The sequence below is a fragment of the Equus caballus genome, chromosome 27 (assembly GCF_041296265.1).
Source record: "Equus caballus isolate H_3958 breed thoroughbred chromosome 27, TB-T2T, whole genome shotgun sequence".
NCBI lineage: Eukaryota > Metazoa > Chordata > Mammalia > Perissodactyla > Equidae > Equus > Equus caballus.
In genome coordinates this window covers 45,170,187-45,197,656 of record NC_091710.1, presented here as the reverse complement: position 1 = coordinate 45,197,656, position 27,470 = coordinate 45,170,187, and the positions used below count along the sequence as shown (strand labels likewise).

At 39.4% G+C, this 27,470-nt stretch overlaps 1 protein-coding gene and 1 long non-coding RNA gene across 2 annotated transcripts in view; one reads left to right on the top strand and one right to left on the bottom strand.

The window, feature by feature from the left end:
* Positions 1–27,470, top strand: part of TENM3 (teneurin transmembrane protein 3) — a 2,419,468-nt gene that overhangs the window by 1,770,656 nt on the left and 621,342 nt on the right. The window lies entirely within an intron of this gene.
* On the bottom strand, positions 221–8,262 carry LOC138921068 (uncharacterized). Its single transcript, XR_011433335.1, has 3 exons — positions 2,706–8,262; positions 984–1,114; positions 221–494 (listed from the first exon to the last, which is right to left on the bottom strand). It is a non-coding gene; the product is annotated as an uncharacterized lncRNA (long non-coding RNA).

Sequence of the window (27,470 nt, the reverse complement as noted above, 5' to 3'; positions counted from 1 at the left end):
TGTATACAAAGTACTTAGTATCCTGCAAAGAAAATAATAAGCATTCTATAAATAGTAACTAGCAATAACTAGTAATAACTAGTAACTAGTAATAGCAACAATAATAATAAGGAGATTTAGATTCTGGTCTGGGTTCCACCACAGCCAAGATTTGTGACTTTAGACAAACTTATTAGGAAACAGATTCAAGAACAGAGACAGAGAAAGCCCTGACTCCCTGTCTAGGTCTCATTTAAATTTTATTTGTTTATTTTTTGCACATGTTAGAATAAAGATTATAATAAAAATATAAGCTTGAATGCAGAGGACACAGCAGAACCAGCCACAGTTTTCAGTGGCACTTTGACATTTCCTTTCACCAACCAAGGCTCTGCTGGAAACTACAGTGGCTCTCTCTGCTCTGAGAGCCTCCTTATCTTTGATCTGTCCGAGTGTCCCTTCTGTCTTTCTTCCTCTGTCCTCTGTCCTCCCTTCACATTTGCAGCCCTTCAGACCTGAAAAGAAGGAGAGTAAGACTTCAGTGATGAGAGCCTGGCAGCGGTCCATCCAGGAACTCTTAGAGATATTACCTTATCTTTGTTGTTGAGTGATGCTGAAATACAACCGCAGAAGCCAGATATGGCATCTGTTGCAGGGACCATCTTAGATGAATGGAGTGTTTGCTAAGGAACCTGACAGTGCTGGGCTCATCAGACTTCAGCAGCTTATTCATGGCTATAAACGAGTCTGCCCCCAACCCCCAGGGGGTTCAGTGTATCTCAGGGAAGGCTGCCAAGACGTTATTACATGTATTTACACTGAGTTTGAGGCCAACACAAAAAGCTACTGTAGCAGTATCATCAACTTACAATGTGTCTGACCAAAGCTTTGGAAGATACGACCCAAAGCAATAATTAAAAAAGAATCTTCCTGTCTGGATTAAGTCCCGGGAGTTGCAAAGGATAGAGGAAGCCCCTGGTGGGCTTTTAAGAGCTCTAAGTTACCTGGAGAAACCTAGTTCCGCCTCCTGAGATGGAGCCGACTCTCCGTTACTGGAGTCTTGGTGATTTCTCCAAGGCCTTTCCGATGTGGTGAGACTCCGTCGCTCTGCTTAGGGACTAACCATTCGTGGTCTCTGCAGTGTAGGACGATTTTAATCTACTTACTTTTAAATGTGTTTTAATTATGTTTAAAAAGTTTGTGCTTCCATTAACTGACAGTCTGATTTCTTTATCTAGGACTGCTTTTTTAGGGTCATTTTTTTCTGCTCAGTTACGTTACTACGATTTTAGCTAAAATTATTTACACTGTTCGTGGACTGTATTATCTGCCAGGAAAGGGAGCTAGCAGTTTCTGGAGCACCTTCTGCATCAAGCCCCATGCTCGGTATATTATTCCTGAGACAATTCCTTAAGGTTGGCAGTGACAACATCCCCACTTTACACAGAAGTGGAGGCTCAGAGACTCCCTCCAGTTCTATAGTTGGTGGGGAGCAGAGAGGTGATTTAAATGTTCTTCTGTCTAACCCCAAAGTCTACTTTGTTCCACCAAACTTCTGCCAGTAGAATAAAAAGACCTTTCTAAAGGACTTTCTGCTGGGAGGGGGAGCTGGGCGAAGACATCCAGGTTTGTTTTCACCTAAAGGTACCATTTGTCCCATGGCTGCAAAATTAAGAGTTTGAGGATGGCAATGGGACTTTGTAAGAAGCTTCTCATTCTTGAGAATAATGAGAATAGAGAATCTTTATCTTTTAAAGTTAGAAAACAAGTACTATCTCCATGTGGAGTTTCATTACGAATCACATTTTTTAAAACCTAGATTGCTTCTACTAAGCAATAAATGTCTTTTGGTCCCTAGGATGAAAATTAAGGAAAATTTTCATTATAGCAATTAAACTGTCTAAAATGAAACTGATAAATGAAAAAAAAATTCAAGAAATGTAGTATTTTTCCTTACTTGATGAAAATAGCTTCCAGTTTTATATTCTCAAAAGAATATTTAATTAACTTTTGAATAAGAGTACGAACTTTACTTCCCTTTTTATTCTAAGGTTTCCTAAAATATTTTGGTAGTGGATCTTTCTTACCCACACATATGCACAAAGATATTATAAATAAAAAACATTTCTGGTGATGCGTTTTAATGAATCTTACAAAATATTTGAGTCGTAATCTATAAACATGAAGGTGTTTGGTAGTTAAAGATGAATAAATGTATTAATGATTTACATTGAAACTTGATGATATGCATTATCTATGAGTACAAATATTAAAAATGAACATTTTATAGTATACTGAAATAAATGTTGTAAATCGATATAAATTAATAGGTGTTAGATTTTATACAAGCCTCTACATGGAAAATGGATTTAGAAATTAGAAGAATATGATAGAAAAGAAAGCATCACAAAATGAAATAAATTACAGAGTTAGAAAAACTTCTCAATTTATAATTCAGTAAAAGAGGAAGGAAAAAAACAGCTTCATGAATGCAGTTAAAGGTCATGAAGCGACATAACCAGTTCCATCGCGGAATAGTAATAGTTCCAGTGATAGGCAAAGTGAAAAATGGATTGAAAGAATTTGCAGGGGTAACTTTGAGAGAAGAGAATAATGAATAAGGCAGCAAAAGTATAATTTGTTTCATAGGGAGCTGAATATTCCAGTTTCATTTATGGCATTAAAAGATCACCATGCCACTGGACAGCATTTTGATGCTATATTACCTTATTTTGTATCATAACATCATGAAATGAATTCAACCCTTTTCGGGACACTCCTTGTCAGGCCTCTATCTTGCTTCCTGTCATTGGAGGAGACTAACAGGAAGAACATGATTAGAACCAAATTTCCAGAAATTCCTCCCAGCCCCCTTCTGCCACATATCACCGATGCCTCCTTTTGAGGCCCTCGACTTGGATATGTACCTCATCTTTGTTTCCTTGTCCCTTGACCAGACTTAGCCTCGTGTGCAAACTTTTTATAGTCAAGGTTTGCCAGGGGTGTTTCACACCACGTAAATGTTAGTTGTTTCTTCTTATTTCCAAAACCTGGGATATGCCTCAGGAAAATGCATACAGTACATGCATTCATATACCCAACACACACACACACATACACGCACTCGTTTGCACACATAAGAGATCAGAGAACCCGGTCATGACAGCCCTCCCACTGCTCAGAAATCTTGAAAGGCTTCCTATGCCTACCTACTAGACACTAGGACTACAGATAAAGGAGGTGTTTCTGCCCCTTCCTCTTTATGATAAAGACAGCCAGTTAAATAGACCATTGTAATGCAAGGCATTATAATAACACAGCATGATATTCAGGATCATTGACATCAAACTGGGATGTCAGAGAAGGCCTCCCCGAGGTCATATTTGAGTTGAGTGTTAAATAAGAGTTTATTAAGGCAAGAAGGAAGCTAAGAATGTTTCTAGGCAGAGGCTGCAGACTGAGTGGAGATAACAGAGGTATGACGTGGCCCAATATATCATGGGACTGACAGGAATTCTGTATGACTGATTTGCAGCGTGCAAACACCAGTGGAAGGCAAGCGATAGCTGTGGGCAGGGACAATATACTGTTATCACTTCTGCTCATATCCATTCCCCCCAGACTCGAATCGCTTTATGCATAGACAAAGCATCTTATGTGTGTTTGCATAGCTCCACAGTCTCTGATGTTGCCCGACAAACAGAAGATATTGAATTGAAGATTGAGAATACTTACATACACAGAATAAAAATAGGAAACAAGAAAAGTACTATAAATCATTGAAATATGTCAGTCATACAAAAATCTAAGATCCAAAGATGGAGAAGAATTCAGGTTAATAAAATATAGTTGGTATTCAATTATGTTCTGAGAAATGATGCGTATTTCTCTTAATTCCAAAAATTGTGGAATGTGCTATCTAGAAGATCAACTCTGGTCACAGATTCAGGTACAGATACCCCACAGCGTACTCCCATGCTATGACTTGGGGGTACCTTTCCACTGTTTCTGTTCACCACTTCCTGAACCCACTCTCGGTTCCTTCAAGACAATTCCCCATCCATTGCTTTTGTTGAAATTGTTTGCTCTCTGCTTCTTCCAAGGACTTGAACCTCACACCTCCTTTCCCTTTCATTCCAGCCAGGGGTCTAGCTCCCCCCTGAAATGAACCCACAAACCTCAGGACCCTCTTTCAAAGCCAGCTACTGAAATTTCAATTGGGCAAAGCATTGGCCCCTTTTTCGCAAGAGAAAAAACAAAATTCCATGCAAATATAAATTCAGGAAAAGCGTACTATTTAAGAATATTGATATATTAATGTATATGGCTATTTTACTTTCAAAACATGTTCTCATTTTACCCAGTGCCTGACACATTGCTCGGTACTAATAAATCTACACCGAAGATAGAGTTTCAGAGTTATTTAAGAAAAGCTCAGGCATCTCCATATGTAAACAATTGTAATTATTCTCCTACCTGCTCAGCCACCTCCTGGATCCTGCCTAATCATGCATATTTATAGCAGAGTCAAAGTGTGCCTGGATCTTCTCTCTATCCCATCTCGTTATTCCAGACTTAAAGAGTGAACACTCTCCTTGATATTTCTTCTTAATCATTTCTCTTTTTTGGACAATCGTTAGACTTCAAGGCTTCTTTAATGTGGTTTTACAGCTGCAGAAACTTAAAATCATATTCAAATGATTTTTAAAAATTATCTAGAAGCCAAAAGAACATTAAGGTTTGAGCCAGTGTCAACACATTGCAGAAAAATTTTCTTATTCATTAGAAGCTCATTTCAGCAAAAATGATAGATAATGCTATCAATGCTTGATTATCCATCACAGCTTGAACACATTTCTGGCTACCCAATTGTCTTGTCTTGATGCCTCTTTTTTTATGAGGATATTCCTTACTGTTTAACTGCCATTGGGGTACTTTTCAACTATCAAGTCCATCTAGGATCTCTCTTGCTCTGTCTCTGGCTGTCTCTGGCTGTCTTTCTGTCTGTCTCTGTTTATATAGATACAGATAGAGATACAAGATAGATATATACTGATATGCCCTAATATATGATGATGTATATATATACTGGTCTTTCTATTATTTCCACTATTTCTCCTGGGAAACAATAGCATAGACGTTGTTCATAAAATCAAGTAGCAGGCCTTGGATGAGCTGACGATCTGGCAACACTTCCCCGTGATGTGGACAACAATCAGTTGGTGCCTGATTATAGAGTACTAGCTGTGGAAGCAAGTGATGCTTACTCCGAAGGGGTAGGCACACGGCAGCATCTGTCTACCCAATCAGTTTTGCTCGACCTAGAAAACTGAATGAAGTCTAGAAACTAAATCAATTTCTAATTATTGATAATAAATGAAGAAATTATTTGAAACAATATTAAAGAAATATACACCTACTGTAGACACAATCAGGTATTTTACATAGTGAACTTCAAATTTATCAATTGCTGCTTAATCTTTTTCTTGAATTAAGTCTACAAGGAGGTCGGAACCCTGTCTTAAGGGAGTCCACTGTTTGGGTTGTATATGTGGTTCTGAATAGGGCTCTGTGGTGGGTCGGGAACTCTGTCAGGGTTTTGCATACGTCCTCTCATCTTACTCTGTCTCATCTTCACAAGGACCCTATAACAGAGGTGTTAGGGACCAAATAGTGTCCCCCTAAAATCCATATGCTGCAGCCCTAACGCCCACTGGGACTGCACCTGGACATAGGGCCTTTAGGGAGGTAATTAAGGTTAAATGTGGTCATAAGGGTGGGGCCCCATCCCAAAGGACTGGTGTCCTTCTGTGAAGAGGAGGAGACACCAGAGATCTTTCTCTCTTGCACACGCACAGAGGAAAGGCCACATGAGGACACAGTGGCCATCTGCCAGCCAGGAAGGAAGGCCTTACCAGAAACCAACCCTGATGGCACTTTGATCTTAGACTTCCAGCCTCCAGAACTGTAAGATAGTTAATTTCTGTTGTTTAAGCCTCCAGTCTATGGTGTTTTGTCTTGGCAGCAAAAGCCACCTAATATAATAGGTATTAGCCTCTTTTGCAGAAGAAACCAAAGGCAGAGACATTGAGTAAACAACCACGGGGTTGAAGAACTCGAATGAGGACCTTAGTCTGTCTGAAGGGAAAGCCTCCACTTTTTTCACTTCATCACACTGGCTTTCTGTATAACCACTCAGTCTTGCCCCATCTCAACTCTTACCCCAGGGAGAAATTGGGGCTTTCACCAGCTTCTTAGTCCATGCAATTTGGCTCAGGCATCATGAAAACCTAGATTCCCTATGGACAGGCACAGCCCCACCATCCATCTCTTAACTCACAGAGTTGGCACAAAAGCAGCTTGGGATCATCTATGTTAACCCCTTCATTCTGCAGACAAGGCAAGGGAAAGTTAGTCACAGAATTAGGATTGTGGCTGGCCTAGTCCAACTAGAATAAGACCTTGCCCTAAGTTTTTGGTACTCAATAGTATAATATGTATTTTTTTATAAAACACTAAAAATTAGTTTTTAAATCTTTTGGCAGGGTCCCAGCTCTGTTATAGACTGCTTTTGACACAGAATTCTGGCCTGAACTGCTTTTCAAGTGCCAAATCATTTTTCTTGAAACATAAAACACATGTAACCAGATCACAACCAGGCTTTACACATGGATGTGTGTTTCTAACGCTTGCTCAGCAGAATCTAGCATGGGGTCTGCTCCCTACTTAGGGGGCAGTGTGTCAACAGTACGTTCAGTGTCCCAGGGAGGGGTAACGGGGAAGTACCCCAGCTCACCAGGAGTGCAAACAGATTAACTGCCATTTATAGCATTTCTTTCCCTTGGAATGACATATCATCAAGAGTTATATTGAAATGCATTGTAGCCTATTTTTAACAGCCAGGCGAAGGAAGAAAAACACTGTGATGAATTTTAAAGAACCCTCTTGAGAATGTAACACAAGCTACCCTCTTAAAAAACTTTCTTGGAAGAAACAGTTTTTGTTTGAGGAAGAATTAAAAATAAAACTACTGAAAAGCATAAACAAAAGCTGTTGTGGTTCTTTAAGCAAGAAGGAATAAATGGAAACTAGAATATTAGGAAGTGAGGGGAGGGGGTCAGAATGTTTGGTTTGCAGGTAAGATGTGGTCTGTGAGAAATTAATGAGGAAGAAAAAGACATGCCACAATGGAATTAAATCAGAGGTCTTAACCTCAAGGCAGATATTCACCTCCAAGATCTATTACACTCCAATTAAGAGTCTAAAACACACAAAAAAATCCCCACTGTTTAAAAATGAAGGAAGTGGATCTTCAGAAAGCTCCAGAAAAAACAGTCTACTAAAAGTTCAGGGCAGGAAAAGAAAGGTGAACATATTGGCTCCATTCCAATTAAAGACTTTTTCAAACTTTATGTCCAGATTATGGCATAAAAGGCCACAAATTCCAATGCCTACAGGGGTGATGTTATGTGATTAAATGGGGTCTGCTCTGGCCAACTGCACACAACAAGCGCAGCTCCAGTGCACTGCTGCCATGCAAGATTGCAGGCCCACTGTTGCCAGATGCTCTGATATTTTAAGAAATCGTAGAAATCTAGATTTTTCTGTAAAATATCCTTCATAAATATGGACAGCTAATTTTTTTTAAATGTTCAAACACAATGCAGATGAAGAAAGACCTGTCTGTGCCTAAATTTGCTCTCAGGTCTCCAATTTCTTCTGTCTTCTTCAACAGATTGGCTCTGTGGTCTCCCGGATTCTTTCCTGTTCCACGTCATCAGATTCAGTCTAAAAATCTATTCCCCTTTTTCACATCATTGCCTGGGACAAGAGCCTTCAAAGTCTTCCCATTGCCTTTATGGTGAATTTCAAATGTTTCAGCCTTACACTCAAGGCTGTCCATTTATTTCCCCTGGCCTCACGCAATGAAGTTTTCACGCCGTACTTCCCAATGGGAATGCCTGTGGTCCAAACAGAGTTGTGTATATTTTCCTCCAAGTAAGATTTCTTCATTCCTGCATTCTCCCCTTAGTTCTTGGTGTATCCTCTTGTTCCTTCTTATTTCTTTAGAATCAAATTCCTACTGATCATCTGATCCTTCAAGACATCCCTCAGACTTCTGGCCTCCGTTTCCTGACGAATTAAGCATTTCTTCTTCAAGTATTCTTCTGTGAAGTCTCTGGTGTGTCTCTTCTCAGCCCATATCTCATACAATTTTTGGTGTTTTATGGCTGTCTCCCCCACTCAGCCCTGAGAGTTTAACTCAACAGTTAGCAAACCTGTGCTGGAAAGGGCCAAATAGTAAATACTTTGCATTTTGCGAGCCACAAGATCTCCATGGCAACTACTCAGCTCTGCTATTGTGATGCCAAACTGCCCACAGAGAAGGTGTAAACAAATGGGTGTGACCATGTTCCCATAAAGCTTTATTTGCAAAAACGGATGGCCAGCTTTGGCCCGGGGGCCATAGTTTGCCAACCCTTAATCTACTTAGGCAAGGACTGTGGCTCAGTCTTGTTGTTATATAATAGATACTTAACATATATTTGTTAGACAATGAATCTTTCAAAATTCAATGCAAGTTTACTTCTTCCATCGTCTTTCCCTGACACCCAATGGCACAGCAGTATTTTCCACCTCTGAACCTTTCCACGCCTTGTTATATACCCCAGGTGACTCTCAGCATCATTTAATGCTGCCTTGATGAGTTAGGGTTGATCTATTTAATTTCCAGGGTCATTTGTTCTGAAATTCTGAGTCAGTCTATCATCTTGTATTACCACCTACTTGCATATTTTTGTCTTTTCTCTCTCTCTAATAAATTGTAAGCTTCTACAGAATAAGACCATATCTAATTTTCCGCAGAATTGCTAAAATGCCTAATATGGTGCTGTTGTCATAGTGTTCATTCATTTATTCATTCAACGCATATGTTTAGATCAATATGGTATATGATGCAGACACAAAAATAAGCCAAATGGAAAGGGTCCTCACTTACATCGAAGTCAAAGTCTAGTGAACTAATGATTGTATGATCTGGAACTGAGATAAATGCTCTGAAATAAAATGCATGGTTTGTAGATAACATTTCATACAGAAATCGAACAAATCCTGGAAAAGAGGAGAGAAGGAAGGGCAGGGACGTCTTCCTTGAAGGAGTAATGCTTGAGTCAAGATTCACTTATCAGCCAATATCTGTTCAGTGCCTATCATGTGACAGGCAGTATTCTAAGCACTTGGAATACAGTCGTGATCTGAAGAGACTGAAGTTCCTGCCTTCCTAGAGCTTGTTTTCTAGTGGGATCTGAAGAATGAATAGACCTTAGATAGAAGGGAAAGAGGATTTGAAAAACATTCCAGAAAGACAGCACAGCATGAACATAGATCCTGGGTGGAAGGGAACATGGCACATCCCAGGAATGGCTAGGGCAATGTAGCTGTAGAGAGAGGCCAGGGGGAGGGAAGGTCATATGACCATATAATTTAATCTCTAAAGTAGAGCAATCTTGAGAGTGAAAGACGCATTATTAATCATTTGTTGTTGTTGTTAGTGCTGTCGAATGGATTCCAACTCTTGGCGACCCTGCGTACAGCAGAGCAGAACCCTGCCTGGTCTTTTTGCACCATCCTCTCACCTTCCAGTGCTCTATCAGATAATGCTGCACTGCTTTTTGTAGGGTTTTCTTGGCCATTTTTTTTTTTTTTTTTTTTGGAAGTGGGCAGCCAAGTCCTTCTTCCTAATCTGTCTTAGTCTGGAAGCTCCACTGAAACCTGTCTACCATGGGTGACTCTACTGGTATTTGAAATCCCAGTGGCATAGCTTTCAGCATCAGAGCAACAAGCAGCCACCACAATATGACAACCAACAGATGGGTGGTGTGGTTCCCCGACCAGGAAGCAACCCTGGGCAGCGGCGATGAGAGCAACGAATCGTAACCACTAGACCACCGGGGCTGGCATTGTTAATCATGACAATAAGCAAAAGCTGGTACAGTTCTAGCAAAGTGGGATGCGTGGATATCCTAGTCAGAGGTCACGTAAAGATTTTAACATGACCACATTGACATTGTTTTAAAAAGATCCCTGTGATTACTGTGGATAACTGATTTGAGGGGCACTGCATCAGTGTGTGGAGACCAGTTGCTGTGCATTGCAGAATCCAAGTAAGAGATGACAGTGGCCAGAGCTAGGTGGTGAAGAGCACCAGAAATGGAGAGGGAGGAACAGCTTCGTAGGAGTTTAGGAGGCAACTTTAACAAGACTTGGTTGGTATTAATTATCTGTTGTAGAAATGAGTGGAAGAGGGGGTAGGAGTAGGGAGGGCTGTGCTGGAGGAAAGATAGTTTAAAAAGAGATTCAGGTGCCAAGACCTGCCCTTGACACCAGCAGCTAAGTCCCCAGGGAGTATTTTGAACGCTGATTTTGATGAATCTGAAGATTGCAGTGAACAACACGACTTCCATTAGTGATTACTGGTGAGAGAATAACCGAGGCTTTGATACTGGGGAAAAGTTGATAGAGCTAAGTGTTCCCCACCAGATGGTGAGGACCAATCTGTGCTTTCATCACAATTGCAGACAGAGTTCATGTGCTTTGAAGAGAATTGGAGATCTTGGCAGCTTTTGTGGCTCAAGAAGGAAGAGCAAGGAGATGGAGGGTGGTTTAACATTGAAGGTTCCATGTTGGGTGCAAGAACACCAGAGTCAAGAATAGAACATTAATAGGAAATGACAACCGGACCAGCAAATAGACAGCAAGAGCTGTGATTTGCAGACATTGATGTTTTGGAGTCATTTAGCTGAAATGCTCAACCAAGGCTATATTTGGAAGCTGAGTTTAATACATAATTCAAAAACCACCTTCACTCATTGCAGTTTGAAATGAGATGTTGAAGTGGTTGTCCTGTGATAGTGCAGAGTGACTCTTTATCAGTCATTTCTCTGGCCAGTGTGTGCTGCCCAGGTAGAGTTGTGTCTAGTTCTCTGAGAGCTTTCGATCAATCTGATTGCATTTGACCAGGAAGGCCTCGTGAAGATGTCACTTCATCCTTCACCCTCAGGCACAGTCAGGACAGAAAACAAAGGAAACTGGAGTGACCAAGGCTTTCAATTACGGGTCAAGAGTCCTTTACCCTTCGCTCCCAAGCTTCACACCACTTCATGGTTAGCCAATTATTTTACCCCTTTGCCTAGGAGTACCCATCCACAAAACTGTTACGTGCAAAATATTCGCTTGTCTTTACAGAACAGAGGTACCAAAGAAGAGAAATGTAAGCTCGAACAGTGAGTCTCCGTGTGTGTGTGCACATGCAGCATTTTTCTTGAAATATCCTGACCACCTCTCACTTCTGCACAACCCTTATTTTAAAATTCTCTAGAAATAAGATGTGACAATAGTTCAACCCGAGACCACATGTGAAATTCAGTTTGAGACTGGGTGCTGTAAAATTTTGTAACTTGACTTCTCTCAAAATCAAAATATTCAAGTACACAGCCATTTAAAAAGGTATTATCAAAATATAAGTCAAGACACTGGAAGATGTTCATGATAAATTATTAAATCAAATATTAGGTTATAAAAGAACATGCTCAGTATCATTAAATTCTTATTCTTCAAACAGGTATAGAAAAGGACTTAAAGAATATAAAGTAAAATCTTAAAAGTAGCAATCTCTAGGTGGTGAAATTAGTAACAATTTTTATTTTCTTCTTTTGGATTACCTATGTCATCTAAATTTCTTACAATCATGCACCACTTATGTTACATGGAAGCATGTATCTTAAGATATAACATTCAATATTCGTAAATATACATGGAGCCTTACTATATTGCCATCCAGTAGGTGAAACATGGCTATAACAAGGCCAATTTAGTGTAATGGCTAAGAACACTGACTTCAAGATTGGGCTTGCTTTGCTACCTTTGGTAATTTAATTAATCCCACCACAACTCAGGTGTCCCATTTATAGAACAGGATCTTAATAGTCACTAACTCTAGAGGTATTGTACAAACAGAGGAAAAATATGTTTAAAAAACGTTTTGTGCGTAGGAAGCTCCCAATAAACATTAGTTAACCTTACTATCACTTAAAGTTATGTTCATCTTAGGGGCCGGCCCAGTGGCATAGTGGTTAAATTGCTTGCCTTGCTTCATGCCTTGCTTCAGCAGCCCAGGGTTCGCAGGTTCGGATCCCAGGAGTAGAACTACACACTGCTCATCAAGCCATGCTAGGCAGTGTCCCACATACAAAATAGGGGAGGATTGACACAGATGTTGGCTCAGGGACAATCTTCCTCAAGCAAAAAGAGGAAAATTGGCAAGAGGTGTTACCTCAGGGCCAATCTTTCACACCAAAAAAAAAAGGTTATATTCATCCTGAATAGGTGCCAGGAAGGTTCCACAATAGAATGTTACATTTTGGGGACAAAAAGTGCTTTCAGGATGGCTGTCTCTCATGAAGACGCATGCCAAACACATGATAAAATGAGTGGTTTTATTGGCAACTGTTAGCCAGAGGGACGGACCCCTCCCTGCCCCCCGCCCCTCGCATGTGATTATCTCACAGCCTTCCTGATACTTTTAAGCAGTTCTGGCTGCCCACAGACTCTTGATCCATCCAGTGTAGAAATTCCAGCACTGACCCTGGAAAACATACCCGTTACCATTCCTGAATGTTTTTGTTCACTCCAGACACTGAACGGAAGCTTCCATTTGGGGAATATCCAGGTAACTTCAAGGGCAGTAACTGATGATCACAAAACTTTATTGACTGAGTCAGTTTCTTGGCACTACAGAGAGTTTGGGGTAAATGTGTATTTGGGGCAACATAATTTTACTCTTTTTAGGACTGTGCTCAAAAATATATATATTCATTGAAAATGTCCAAAGTACAATTACATAATTTGCTGCTTTAGTTATTTGAGCTGAGAAAGTGTGAGAGATGCATCTGAGTGTAACCCCCTTGGCCAAGTCCTGCCTCTGACCTCAACGGAAGTCTAGCAGCAGCTGCTGGCCTATCTTACTACCGAAGGCTCCTGAATGCTGACAAATTCAACAACTAGACCCCGAGAGCCACTGAACACAGGACAATTAGATGGGAACATGAGATCATGTGTGTTTTCAATACCAAGGGCACACAGGAGCCTATTTTTTCAAGAAATTCTAAAGTATAAACATGTCTATGAATATCTAGTCCTCAACCCACTTCCTTCTGACTAATCTTAATGGCCTTTATTAAGGTGTATTTTATATGGATTTTGTGCGATAGAGGAAAAAAGTTCCACTTCTTGACGGTGTAATATACTAGACCGGTTCTCTTTTTTGAGATGTCAAATACCTACTTTATTATAGTGAGAAAGTGACAGTCAATTTAAATCAAAATTTATGGAGAACATTAGGAGCTGGAAGGACTTCGGCTAATCACTGTAATGTCCCCAACAAATGGTAAATGAAAGCATAAGGAAATTGAGTTAACACAAGTTAAAAGTTCACATACTTACAGAATTATATTAGAAGACCTACAACTTAATTAAATTATCCGAAACTGCTCATTTAGCTTCTATTGTACTAGTGAACATTTATGCAATTTTACTGTTAGATAGATATTAAGTAATAGGTTTGCATTGGGTCAAATTGGGAGAACCCTAATGAGGCAGAACAGGGGAAAGTTGAATTCATCATGAAGCATCTTTCTGAATCTTTACATTGAATATTATTAGGCAGCGATGTCCCTAGTTAGTTGGTTACTCTCTTATATCTATCATTCTGACATTTTGAATAATTGAAAAATCAAACAGGAATTTTGTCCATGGAAAAAATAATCTGATGGAGAAGAAATGTGTTATTGATCACCTAATCTTTGAAACTTTTTCTTAGTCTTGTTTTTGCTTTGTCAACTGTAGAAGCTCACAAAGTGGTCAATGTGTGGAATTTTACAAATTAAAGGCATTATTAACAGATTTGAGACACAGGACAATTTTGTGAAATGCGAAAGACAGAAATTTACATATAAAATCACATAATACTTGTTTCCTTACTTTGAATCCATTTAAGGTCAGAAAATTCTTAAATCCAAGGTACCATGCTGTAGAATTGTTACTTTCAAAATACTTTTAAACACACAGTGCAGGGTATTCGATAATTGAATGTGTGTGGTGTTTCTTTCTTGTATGGCTACTAGCTTAACTTTGTCGAGAAGAGCGGAAAGTCTTCATAACAGAGGTTTGCCACAAATTACACGTGCATGGCTCTTTGTGGGGACATCTGCAGTAAGCCCAGAACGGAGCTGTGCTCCTTCCAGAGATTGCCAAAGCAGCTGGAAATCTTGTGAGTAACTGAAGCAATGTGGCCTGTCATTCAATCCTTAGTAAACAATTTACACGTAGATCTGTCATTCTTTTGTGTTATAAAACCTTTGGAAAAATTCTCCCTTTTATTTTTTCTTTTCGGGTGGAACTACATGTAAAGAATACATGAATTGCCATAATACTTGGTAACGTATACATGCACACACTAAGAAATGAGTAAGAAAAAAATATGGCTTCCCGCAGACTTGTTTCGAGCTGCTTGCTGGGGGCTGGGGGGGAAGCTGCCTCCTCTCCACTGCATTTAGAGAATTAATTCTCATATGAAATGAAAGGTCCCGTCCGATCCTATTTCACGGTAGCTTTGAGTGCTTGACTGTACCAAAGCAAAGGGCATTACTTGATTGTTCACTGTTGACATCACTTTACACCAGAAGGTGGCAATTGTTTTAATAATCACACTAACAAGTCTGTTTTGCCTTCAGATTGGATTTTTAGAGATAGTGTTCATTTGGTTCTTGTCAAGCAGATGCCTTTTAAAATCAGTCGCGTTCACTCACAGATTTATTTCTCAGGATGGTTTTCCCACTGCCACCAACTGGCTAAAATATTATATGTCTTTTAGGATAATGAAAGCTACAAATATCATATATTTCTCCTTGATAAACCTTGTTTTTTCACCTGAAACAATTAAAAGATGCCATTGAAGGTGAGAACGCTAGTGAAGTGATAGCATGATAAAGTCTAAGTATATCGTATCCTTCATAACATGAAGAATGTGCCTTCTTTCTCACTTACAAGGAAAACTGGTGAAGAATTTCTCCAGCTGACCAAGATACCTGTGAAGTGTAGTGTACTCATAAGATTTATGTCGATACACAATGAAAAATCATTCACATATAAATCACAAGGCATTTATGTCTAACTTACCTCCCAACACGGCAAAATCCCATAAATTCTTCAATTAAAACTGAGTGGAAGATAAAAGACTTCTTGAAGCCCAGCAGGTCACAAAGAGCCCATAGGCCTCCTTAAGCGTATGACAAAATGCACAGAAACATCCAAAATACCAAGACACTGTAACTGCCTGAGGATTTATCTCCTAAGACAAGGTTCCAGAACCTGTCATCTGAACACTGTTGCCATCCATAAAGAAAGAGGAAGAGGAGAGGGGGAGAGAATAATGTTGGCTCTGTGAAACCACAGCATTCTTTCCAGATGGTCTCTTTTTCCACAGCTTAGGTTACCTACACGACAAAAGGAGAAGAGGCCAGGGGTGAGCACTCTTTTTTTGTAAAACTGAGAACTCCAGACATTTGTCATCCAGAAAAAATGCCTGCCGCTCAGCAGGATAGATTTTTAAAAATTTTTCTCAGAGCCTTTCTCTAATTGGGCTTCCTCAAATTTTCACACATCCTTTCCCCCAACAAGTTTACAAAAGCCAAAGGTCCCCCACACCCCACCACCAGTGGCAGGCCCATAAATCACGCGAAATTGCAAAGGATTTTCTTTCACGTTGTGCAATTAACTCCTATAACGTAGAAAAACATTTTATATGTAATATGGGAAAGCAATAGCAAATAGCATGTCAACTTCTCATTAGTAAATCCTAATAATGGCTAACATAAAAATGCAACTATCTATTAACATTTTTTTCTTCAATTCACGTTTAAAAGAAGAATATTGCAATGTCTTTTAGTATCTGTACTATACTCGTGTAGGAATTTATTATAGCAAAATGATCTGGTAGGATTAAACTAGCGTGAGCAATATGAAAATTTAAAGATAGCTTGAATGCCCATTCTTTAATTTTACTAAAATAATGAAAAACATATATTATTTGAGCTTACGAAGCATGTAAATACTAACTCAAACCAAGCGTATGTTTTGTACATATATAGTGCATTTTTCTACCCAGTATTAAAAACCATTTCTCTTTTTATTCTTTACTTGCTTGTATCCCCTAGATGTAAAAAGAATTATGAATCTTGAAAATCATCCACCAGCTCTTTCTAACCTCCATCATAGTTAGCAAACGTTTCTCTTTAACTTTGAGGAATTGCTCCAAGTGGAAATGTGAAATCTAAATAAGAGCTTGTAAATTTTAATAGCATAAGTAGAATAGAAGGAGTTCCTCTGTTCTTCCTTTGAAACAGGCTGGCATTAAAAGTTAGGCTGGTTGGGAGGTTTTGTTTGTTTGTCAGGAAACATTTAGATGTAAATATTAGACTATTAAAATGGGACTCAGAGCAAGAATTGACTTTTGCTTCCCAGCTCCTGGCCTGACCCTGGCTCAGGCCTCCAAAGAAGCCCATCTACAGTCACACCCAGACTGGGACACACCCAAACAGGGCCTTGCCCAGACACTGCGCAAATTAACACACCACTCGCACAGCCCCAGCCCTGCAGGAAGCTCACCAAGACACCATCACCCAACGATGAACATTTGCAAATTCTAAACATCCTCTAATATTAAAAAGAAAAGAAAAATCTGCACCTTCCGTGTCTCTTCTTGACGCCTATGTCTACCCACCATCACACACAGGCCTTTTAGTATTGCCTGAGGAAAGGGAGAAGCAAGCAGGGGCCGAGGAAGAGGAGTGGAGAAAGAGGAAATACATTCATCAGTTTTCTTTCCCATTCATTTTATGGGCTTTCTATAGGAAAGTGTTTTCTCTTAGTTTTCTGCTTTATTTCCGGCATCAGCTATGTTTGAGTCAGCTGTTGAGTGAGGAAGATTGGACGGTAGATTGAAGGTAAGATGCAGCAGGACTCTGCAGGAGAATTAGGTTATCGGTACAAAAACCTTCTTACTCTTTTGTTTTGTTTTTGGTTTGAGCACTCTCAAAGATAAAATGGGTCCCTAAATCACAGATTATGGCTCTGGGGAATTTACAAAACATGTTCTGAATATAAAGACTGAGAGGCAGAAGGCCTTGGGAGGTACTAACTTTGCCAGTTACTCACTGAGTATTTTTGAACAAGTCCTTTAACCTCTGTGGGCCTTGATTCTTTATTTCTAAGATTATTCTAACTTTGCAAGTGAATATTTTGAGTTCTACCCAAGTGTATTTGGTGTAAGGAAGAAATGTAACATGTTTTTCTTTTTTTTCTTTCTTTTTTTTTTTGGTAAGATTGGCCCTGAGGTAACATCTGTTGCCAATCCTCTTTTTTTTTTCTCCCCAAAGCCCCAGTGCATAGTTGTATATCCTAGTTGTAAGTCATTCTAGTTCTTCTATGTGGGACGCTGTCACAGCATGGCTTGATGAGCGGTGTGTAGGTCCCCGCCCAGAACCGAACTGGTGAATCCTGGGCCGCTGAAGCAGAGCTCTAGAACTTAACCACTCGGCCATGGGGCCAGCCCCCATTTTTTTCTTTAACTTGTGTTTCATAGAGAAATTCAGAAAGAATTGCTAACCCAGCATAGATATGATCACAAACCCTCCCGGCTAATCACTCAAACCCATTCTGAACTTCCCCCTCTCCCTGGGCTGTCCGGTGCTCATAGGCTACAGAGTTATGGTTCCCATGATTGAATTCAAAGAATATGAATGAAAATGTACCGATTAAAAGAAGTGCTTATTTTTTGCCGATTTACGAAATAAGTTAATTCCTACAAGCTAAGTCTGCTTTCATTCAAGGTTATTGTGGGTCAATAGATGGGACAATTGTTTAAAAACTAAAATTGTGCACTTTTGGGGGGAACACACAAAATAGTGACTGTGACCACCTCGTAGTGAAAGGAAATGCCTCTTCATTGGATAAAAATGAAGGCATATGATGTAATATGAGACCATTTGGTGCTTGATGTCAATGAATATATGCTAAGGAAGCATCAGAACATTTTTCTTGTATTAAGCTTTTAGGCCGTGTTGTGCCAACATGCACTGGTTGAAGACAGCATTAATATTAATGAAGGATGGAAGTCTGAGATTTAGTGACTCACACTTCCCGACCCCCACCTTACTTCCTTTCATGCTTAATCCATTAGTATAGATGGATCAACATTAATAAACAAGAAGGACAAATAGCTCTCCATTCGGGGACAGTTTTACTTGACCCTTGTACACCCTGCCCATACATGGCCACAAGATGTTTGACCTATTCAATGACATTTATTTATTGATTTGTGAGCCGATTTTTCCCTAGGTACCTTACACTTCTTATACCTAATATGTATTAAAAAGTTAAAATCTCTGAACAGGGAATGCTTCAAAAATAAATTGAGGAAAGAGCCTGTCATTCATCTTTGCAACCCTTGGGACCCTTATATACGGTTTTTCACAGTGGCGTCTACACCGCAGGTGCTCCATAAATGCTCATTGAACGGAACTGAATTGAATTGCATTGTCAGATTCTGAACTGTTTTATATGATCTTATTATCACCTTCTCTCCCCCTGTAGTCATAGACACATACCTGAAGATATATGTGTATTTACACATTTTTAAAAATAATTTTACTCCAATGGATCCAGACAAAACATATATTGAATTTTTCTATAATGGGTTGATATTGAAGACTTTAAACCTTATGTTTACAAGTGACTTTTGTTATGAGTATGAAAAGAACCATAGGGTTTTCTGGATGAAATTCAGGTTAAAACTATATCTGATAGATGAAAGAAAGCGTATCGATCATTTGACCCTGTGGTCTTCAAAGGATATGCCTTGTCACCTAGGGGTTTCTTCAAGCACCCCAAGAGCTACCAAGAGGCAGGAGGGCAGATAAAGGGACACAGGCAGTGATTAGGGCTCACAGGGTCCCTCCACCCCTTCAACAGAGAAAGTCCACTTCAATGTGTTTGATTTACCAATACGTTGGGCTTCTCTGTAAGAATGCATTTGAATGACAGTATTCACTGCTTTAAAAGTAATTAAAGCCACAATCTTTAATATAAAAGGAGAGAGAGAGAAAGAGCTCTTTTCAAACAGGTAAGCTTAGGTGCAGGGACTTTAGACAGCTCTGTCAAGTTTACACGAGTTAGCTACGGCGTATATGAGTCACGACCAGAAACCAGGTCTCCTGACTCCTGATCTGGTCACAGCTTACCTAGAGGTGGAAAAAACCATGAGAGAAAAACAGACTTTCCTAGATTAGTCTGGGTCACCCCAACATGCATCCTATTCTATAGCTACAACCACAGTAACTCAAAAGGAACCGAAAGTCAACTCGCCATCAACTAAGACCAATGTTGACCTTCGCTCCCTGCTAGTCACAGTAATTTGCAAGAGGCTAATGCCTATTGAGCCTTTATTGACTTTTTAAAAACTTTCAGACTCTTTCTCTAATACTGCAGAAAACAAAATTTTTCGGCTTCTTACTCCTAAGGCTATTAAAAAATATACATAATCGCTCTGTTACTTCAAGATGCTAGGATTCTGGTTTTAGTTCACCCCATGATGTCCAACATACCATAATATCCACTTAATTTGTAATTCTACTCTTCAATTTGATATTACTTGTAAAAGAAGTTTTAGTTTTATAAATCAGTATTGCATTTATCTATTTATCTAGCATCACATTTATTATTAAGAGTTGTTAGTCAATGCTACCAAATATAAATCAATGCTATATAGTATTAGCTATAAGTATATTTGAGAAAAATACGGTTTACTACTTCATAGTAAAATTTAATGCTTTTAATGTGCTGTCATATTCATAAAGGCAATATTGACTCAGTCCATCTGATTCTATGCTACAACAAAAAAATCGTTTTCATTATTAACCAACTGAAATCTCATTAAACTTTAAGATTTTCAGTATATGAAGAATTATTTATTTGATGATCAGGCTTATGCTTTAAACTCTTAAAACTGCTCAATGACAACAAACTTTAAATTCTTTATGTAATATCTAAGGTTAATTTACCTTCACCTAATGATTGCACAAGGTGACATTATTCTAGAGACTGTGTTTTGAATAAAACACTACCCCAATCTCTGAGAGTATATACGGGGGTGCTTTTGCAATGGACAGGCAAAAGCAATAAGGTTTAGCAACAGACCACCCCATAGTGGGAACTGCTTTTCCGCCTGGTTTTTGTCAGACCAACAGCTGTTCCATCAGTCAATTAGTGACCAGGGACAAAATGCATTTTTTTTTTAAATCAATTAGCAGGCCCTCCAACTGAATAAAGATCCCTGGGTATGCTTTTCACCAACAAAACAAGAGCTAGGAGTGAATAAAGCTAAGGAGATCATAAATTCTTGAAAGTACAGTCTGAAAACCTGAGAAAGCCATACAGAGGTTAGCAGGTTATTCCTGCCCTTGGCAGGACTCCAGTAACTCAGCCAAGGCAGACAAGAAATATATACATATATTTTCCAGTATATTTTTTCAGTATAAATGTGTATATATGTGTGTGTGTGTATATGTATTCAGAGAATGAGATCCCCATTCTTTCTTATTGGTTAATTTTACTAACAGCCTTCGCTACGTGGAACCCATTGTTATTCAGTCTCTTATTCCCCACTCAGTGGTGGAAACGCAGTCATGTGCCGTCCCAAGATAGACATATAGAATAGCTATTTATTATCTTCCATAAAATCCTTCGTAATTTTAGTATTAAACATCTTTCTGTCTTCTTTAGAGAAATAATAAGAGTTTATTTCATCTTTCTTCCTAGGTTTTGTCTTCTAATGCTTTAGTCCTACTTTTGAAATAGCATTGTTGTCCTCAATTTAATTTTCTAAGAATAATGGTTTGACTATATTAGATGCTTTAATAGTATTGCGTTATAAAATTATAATTTCCCCTCGTAATAACAAATTTAGTATTCAGATATATGCATTTAAAAGCTCTCATTAAGCGTGTATAGTTGACCAAACTTCAGAATAGAGAAAAGTGAAAAACATAATTCCCACTCAATAAAAAGAAAGCTGCGAGCCCTCCCTTACAGCCAACATACTGACATGTATTCACTGGAAAGTTCAGTAGACCAATTTGAGAAAAGCAGCTCGAAAACCAGTAGATCTTGCAAAACAAGTTCAAATAACCAGCCAGAAAGACAAAAACCATGCTAGGTAATTAGAACTGAAGAAAGTTCATACCAAGAACTAGTTGGAAGGGTGAAAGAGCACAGAAGGGATGCTGAGGTAAACTAAATATCAGTAGCCACTGGAAACAAATACAAGCCTAGGGCTGATGTCGCCCAGGGAACAGTAACTGCGGTAGGTAGCTTGCAACCCTTGGCCAGAGGTCCTAAAGGAAAGGGCTGAGATTTCCATAAGGTAGAACCTGAAAGAAGGGACCCTGCAGGCCTGGTGCTCACACCTCTGAGGTGAACAGGTGCGGTGGTGGTTTGACCAGCAAAGGGTGGGATGACTGGTGATGGTACCTCCCAGGGGCATAGCAGAGCTGGTCCCAACATTGCCAAAGGACACTGGAGGCTGGAGCCTTATCTTTCTTCTGCTACTAGGGTGTTGCTATTGGGGTCTGGGAACAGAAAGGAAGGTTTTTTCCTTCCTCTTGCTTTCCAATTGTCTACCACTTGCAGAAGCTTACAGGAAGCCAAGTGCAAGGGAGTGTGGGAAATGTAGTTTGCAGACTCTCAGCCCTAGCATTGCAAAGCAGAGTACAGAAGAGTGGACTTGAGGCCTAGAGACAATAGGTAAATAACCAGCACACGTTTGTGTCTGAAATAACTTGCCCAGACTGGATTTTGTTCTTTAAAAGACGACTTATGGCAGGTTTACAGTTCCGCATCAATCATTTGGCCTGGCAGTTGGTAGAGTTAAACAGATTTACTGCATTTTTGAGGAGGCAGAAAACATCAAGAACAAGCTGGCATCTGCACATTGTGAGACTTTTCCTGCCTGCCGGGTGTTTTAGGCAACCACCATTCAAACTCCCAGGAGTGGAAATGCTATCTTCAGTCAGGCCAAAATATTTATTAAGATAAATCAATACAAGTTGAGGTTAAAGGGGAGAACCTCTGGTCTAGATAGAGGCTTTTCAAGTACGTAGGACACTCTGCAGTTTGGTTGACAGGCAAAATTCAAAGTCTATACAGTGTATCTGGTTCATCAAGCCTTTCTAAGGATCCCACCCCTTGTCCACCGTGTATTCAGAAGCTGGATCTCTGCCAAAATAGCCCAACTTCAAAATTATCTCTCATCTCGGGGGCCAGACCAGTGGCCAAGTGGTTAAGTTCATGCGCTGCGCTTGGGCAGCCCAGGGTTTCACTGGTTTGGATCCTGGGTGCAGACACGGCACTGCTCATCAGGCCATGCTCAGGCGGCGTCCCACATGCCACAACTAGAAGGACTTACAACTACAATATACAACTATGTGCTGGGGGGCTTTGGGGAGAAGAAGGAAAAAAAAAAGAAGATTGGCAACAGATGATAGCTCAGGGCCAATCTTTAAAGAAAAATGTCTCTCCATCTTTACCTCACCCTTATCTCTTAATGCCCCTCTATGGATTAGGAAAGCCAAGATCTCTAAAAAATATCACTCCAATGTAAGAATCAATGCTTACTCTCCCATAACCATTGCAAAGATACTTTTATCATAAAGTATGCTAGTTACCTCCAAACCAAGCCTTTACTGTTAGAATTTTTAAAAAGAATGCATATTCGGGAGCAGTAGGATCGTACTTTGGACTTATGCGACAAGTAAAGAAGTTCTCCTGAATTATTGAGAATGGAAGTTTATTAAATGCTCTTAGAAAGGAAGATGGCAGCAGGAACAGTACAGTCCAGTCAAAGGGTACCAACTTCCAGTTATAAAAAAATAAGTCATGGAGATGCAAGCGTGATGACTCTGCAGCATGGTGACTATAGTTTATATTATTGTTTTGCATATTTGAAAGTTGCTAAGAGAGTAAATCTTAAAAGTTCTCATCCCAAGAAAAAATTATTTAATTATGTATGGTGACAGATCTTAACTAGACTTATTGTGGTGATCATTTTGCAATACACACAAATATCGAATCATTATGTTGTACACCTGAGGCTAATATGATATTGTGTGTCAAGTATATAAATTTAAAAAAGAGCTCTTAGAAAGGAAGATAGCAGCAGCACAGTTTTTCAGTCTCTGTAAATCCAAACATAAGAGCAGATACAACAGCTCCATAACAAAACCAAAAATCCCCAGATAGAGGCCGGCCCAGTGGCACAGGGGTTAAGTTCGCACATTCCGCTTCCACGGCCTGGGGTTTGCTGGTTCGGATCCCAGGTATGGATCTAAAGAACTGCTTGGCAGGCCTCACTGTGGCACGTGTCCCGCATGTAGAGTGGAGGAAGAGGGGTGCGGATGTTAGCTCAGGGCCAGTCTTCCTCAGCAGGAAGAGGAGGATTAGCGGCAGATGTTAGCTCAGGGCTAATCTTCTTCTTCAAGAAAAGATCCCCAGACAACATTTGCCAACAAAGGTATTCTACACAAACCAAAATACGAGAAGGTGGAGACAGACCACCAATACCCAAAGAACTGCCTGGTAGCAACGTCCGTGTAGGAGGACGCAGAGCAAGGTGAGAGGGTGGCATCGAAGGAACCTGAGAACATGAGTCCCTGTTGTGACCAACATGCCAACTTGTATTCACTGAAAGCATGGTGGACCAGTTTGAGAAGAGCGCCTGAATGGGGAGAGTTTTGCACAATCCAGTACCAAGTGATTGCAAAAGTCTCACAAAGGCCAGAAGGGGTTGGGCGGTGCAGGCACTAGCAATGCTCAAAAATGACCAGGAGGCACTTTTCTAGCACAGGGCCCCTCCAGACCAGGTTATCCATCAGGCACGATCTCCACAATGCCTGGGGTCCACTGTCCTTGTAGGGCCTCAAGGAAGGTTTAAATTTCTTTTAAAGTCAGAAGGAAAAAAGTTCACTTTTAGGTCAAAAAAAGTGTTTTAATATATTCATCTTTCTGTCCACATGTTTGTAAAATATATTTTTAACATTTTTGATGGAGGAAGGAACCCACAAAGGCTTAGGACCTATAGAACTTATAATGAGCCCTGGGCCCACTACAGAGCAGAAATTGCTGGGAGTGGCGTCAACAGTGAGCAGGACAGGGACAATAGAGATGAAGTCCAGGGAAAGTCCAGACCAAAGGTAGGAGAAGAAGAGAGCCAGAAAATCTCAGGAAGCCAGCCACCACACTTTTACAGAAAAGCATCAGAAGAGGGAGCTCTGTGAAACAGGAAAAGCTTCCCTGAATCCTGCCTCATTCTTAAAGTTCAAGAAAACTAATTTCATATGGAAATGAATAACAGCAAAGTATGGAAGTCAAATCCCATACAACGTTACGATGAGAAAAGGAAGAGAACAATAGCACGCCAACAGACAATGAAAGCACACTAGAAAGATGTGTCCTCAAAAGACATCAAAACAGTAACCTACTATTTCAAAACGAGCTAAAGACATTAAGAAAATGATACAATATGTGAAAGTGCAACATGAACCAAAATTAGAAAATCTCAGAAATGAGGTGACAGACTTTAGGAAAGAATTATAAAGTAAAGTAAAAATCACTTTAGAAATGAAGACTAAGCCAGAAGGAACACCAGAGCTTAGAGACACAGTAGATAACGTCTCAAGAGAAATAGAAAGTGAAAAAGAGGAATTTTTAAACATCAAAGAGAAGCGAAGAAATAGAGTAAAGGGGTTCAGGGAAGATGATCCATATCGAAGGAAAGAAAAGGAAATTAAACAAATGGTTAATACGAATCTCTGAAGAAGGAAACCAAAACGAGAAAACAGAGTCAATACTAAAAACGATAACTCAAGAAAAGTCCCCTGAAATAATGATTGAGAACTACAGGTTAAAAGTGCACACTTCATTCCTGAGACTCCAGAATGACCAATATCAAAACATAATCTAGTAAAATTACTAGACTGCAAATATAAAGAAAAAATCCTTTGGGTATCAGAAAAAAAAACTTCATGACTTATAAGGAAAAGAAAATTAGATTATCATCAGACTTTTCAACAGCAATGCTTTATGCCAGAAGAAAACAGAGTAACATATTTAAAATATTCAAGGGAAGAAAGTGTGAGCCAAGGATTTGATAGCTAGCAAAAGTGACTTTCAAGAATAAAGGGCACAGTTAAACTGTTATCAACAAGCAAAAACTCAAGAAATATTGTTCCCATGAGCCCTTCCTGAAGAAGCTAGTGGAGAGGAGTGTATGGCTAGAGAGACATTAGCTTAAGGGCTGGTGGTGAGCATTAAATATATATTTACTCATAAAAGTAAGAGGAATTAAGGGGTAAAAGGTAGAGAGTATATTATGTAATAGTTATATGCTCTGACAATGTAGATGTAACACAATTATTAACAAATGGGGGGAGAATGAGGAGAACAGAAACAAAAGAATCTTTACATTCTCAGTAATCACGTTGGTGATGATATTTATACTGTTGTTTTGAGACTGTTGTATGTATGATTTGAGGTAAAAACAAACGTGTAATTATGGGTTTTTCTAATTCTATCATTTCCTATGTCCTTAAGAATTGAAATTCAAAGTATTAAAAAACAGGAAAACGTAATAGAGAGGTAGCTATGGAAGAAAGGAAGAGATATTGATGAGTTCAAGTTCTATAATCTCAAGTTTGAAGTAAAACATAAATATGAATTCATAAAATATTTTGTTGTTAAATGTATATATGTATTTCCTAGATCTTTGAGCTTAAAAGGACTAGAGACAATGATCAACCTAGTAGCAATGAGCATCTCTTGGCAGCTTGTAGCCTTGAATATCTTTTCTCATTAAAAGAAATTAGGATTTCTGGGAGAAATGGTGAATTCCATGTTTGGAGCAAGAAATATACAAGGTGAACCTGAAACGTCTATATTAAGAAGTAGCAAAGAACCTGTGAAAGACTACTAAGGTCGTAACAAAAGATTTCAAGAGCCAGCAAAGAGACCTCTACTGGCCAAAGACTGGGCACATTGAACTTCAATAACGATAATCATTGCAATAGATTTAAATCCATACAATTTGTTTAAGTTCATGAGTTCGTAATGATATATTTTTAAAGAAAGCATTGGATATCTTCAGAAGATAGGGAATCAATTTATAATCTTAAAAGATGGTAAATAAAGGGAAGGAATCCACTGAGGAGCCAAATAGTAGATGAAGGGAAGTGTCTATGTATGTAAGTATTCCAACTAATAAATGAAAAGGAAATGATAGAATTAGAATATCACTATTTTTGCAGATTTCGTGAATGAGTGTATATGGACATTTAGTATCAATGGCTGCCAAGATCACAAAAAGTGAGAGAACCAGACGTTTGTGCCTCATAGAGTCTTGCCAAAAACCATTATGGAAATGATGACTAAACTAGAAGGAACACTGGAGTATATAAAGACACCTTGAGTCTTGCCAAAGGGATCAAACCTGGGTCTGATCCAGTCTCTGGATTCAGCCGCCAACTTGCAGGAAATTCAAACAGCAGAGGAACATGTTGAACTGCACCAAGAGTATCAAATCAGCAAAACGCAGACTGTGGGAGGCTCTCCATGTTAAACAGCCCAAGTTCTTCAATAGAAATGCACATTAGGAGGATAAAAACTATAAAAAGAGAAACCCAAGGAAGAGGTTACTATAAAAGCAGGATAACAGTTACTTATGGCAGAAGGCAGGGGCTTACTTTTGGCATGAGTCACATACAAGAGGCTCTTAGGTGGCTGACAGCATTCTCTTTCTTGACCTGGATGGTGTTCGCCTTATAATAATTTATCGAGCCCAGCTTTTGATTTGCGTGTTTTCTGTGTCTCTGTTTTACTCTATGGTGAAGGGATTTTAAAACTTAAAAAGCCCTTAGAGCAGCTTTCTGTCGCACTGTTACTTCTCCTCTTCCTAAAACAAGTTCTTTCTCTCAATGTCAACCACTCTACCCCTTCTACACCTCCCTAGGCTCCATCCTCTGAAGTGTTTCTTCTCTCTTCCCTGTTATATTAGATGATCCGTGGATATTAGTCATGATTATAGACCAGAACATGATGGTTTGAGTACTTGCCCTGCCCGCAGACCCCTTCTGAGAGAGCAATAACCTGGAGTTCCGTATATCTACGTCACTGTGCTTTGTTGCATGAGTCTCTTCCACCCTACACAGGTGAAAGAACTGAGGATCTATACATTCATTCAACATACACTTATTAAGTACCGAATACCATGTACTATAGCAATGAACAAAATAGACCAAGGCCCTTCTCTCCTGGCCTACTTTATGTGTCGT